Consider the following 1,748-nt stretch of genomic DNA (forward strand, 5'->3'; position numbering starts at 1 on the left):
GAGATAGCACCTAGCTAAATCTTTTAACAGGACACTGGATGCATCTCAAATGAATATGTTAACTTCAGGATGACAAAGCCTATATGCCATTATACTTACAGACTAACTTGCTTTACAACATGAAATAGGTATCATGGGCCAACCTAACTCTGGTACTCTCAAGTCAAAAGTGACTTAATCTATGCAAGTCCACCTGGATTCATCTCTCTTGGAAATCCCCCTGGCAAGAATCCACTATCTGAAAAATAACCCTATAATCCTTGGGGTATATTTCAGAGTTCCTAAATTTGATGCTAAATTTTAATGCTGGCTGATGAGCAGATTCTACAACATGCAAAACAAAAAAGCCCAAATGTTTCCAAAGTAAAAAGTTTCATGAGAATGTCTGCTGATCTGGAGCCTCAGACACCAGTGCTCCATGTGAGTGGTTGGAGGCTTATGGTGTGAGAGTATTTTCAGTTCCTGGTTTGCCCCAAAGGGGACAATTTCTCAGTGATTCTGTCTTGCATCCTCACCTCATCCTGCCGCAAAGGAAAAGCTCTCCAAGGTAGGGAGCCCCTACAGCATTCATACCAACGGCTGCGAGGGATTGGATTTTCTGGTTATATGTGTCCAAGGGGGGACTCCCAAGAAGGAGAAAACCATTGCAGATCATGGAGACTCATATGGAAGACATAACCTTGCTTGCTGTTTCTGATCAATTACTTGTTGCCACTGCTTTCAAAATCAGAAATGAGAGCGCTTTCTTCCAAAGCAGGAATGTCAGCATTAATCAGTAGCAAATAGGTCTTTCTGACACAAAGTATCCTGTGGAAGAGTTGGTTATTCTGTTTCTACAGGCACCACAGAAAAAGGGAAACGGCAGTCAGCATCACCATGTCGTGGGAACAGCAGGAGCTACAAGGCCATGATATGATGCTGAAAGGAAGGACATAAAGTGTTATAAAGCAAATACAGCTATAATTATAGATAATTCTAAATATAAACACATAGGTGTTTTATGGAAAACATATTACTCCCCATATGTCACACATTTTAAATTACAGGTTTAACAGTGAAAAAGTTACCCCACAAAATACCAGCTCCAAATATTTAATTACTCTTTATAAAAAATAAGAAAGTACAGAAGTGAAACCTTTTTCAGAGGGTCTGTTGCATCAATATCTGAAATAGAATTCAGAACCATCATAAAATTACCCACAAAGCTAGCACAAGTTACTATACATACTCACTGTAAAACTGATACTGAGAAGACAATCTACCTAACCCATACAAGAACAGATTGTTCTTTGTTTAATTTGAGTCATGTCAATTGGATTCCAAATGGCTACATTAAACATCATCTAATCTGTTATCTAAAATCCCTTAAATTTGTCAAGATATATTAATTGACACTTGTGCAAGGATGAGCAGCAGTATTTATCCACTCTTGAAAGTACAAAGATCAGTTTACAGCACAAAGCCTGGCCTCCCAAATGACTGTTCTGGAATAATCAAGAGGATGACAAACTGAATCATAGTACAAGGGTGTAGGAGCTTCCTGATCTCAACTTTGCTATCCAGGAGCAAATGTAGGGAAGATCACAGTACTGGTGCTTAAAGAGAAATCCTCTGGGCATGAAGACTTAAATCTCTTTTGATGATAAACTAACACAGCAATATCTAAAAAAAAAAAAAAAAAAAAAAAAAAAAAAAAAAAAAAAAACAAAAAACCAAACATGAAAGGAAGAAGTGGAATTTTTGGATTT

The sequence above is a fragment of the Melopsittacus undulatus genome, chromosome 4, assembly GCF_012275295.1.
Source record: "Melopsittacus undulatus isolate bMelUnd1 chromosome 4, bMelUnd1.mat.Z, whole genome shotgun sequence".
Lineage (NCBI taxonomy): Eukaryota > Metazoa > Chordata > Aves > Psittaciformes > Psittaculidae > Melopsittacus > Melopsittacus undulatus.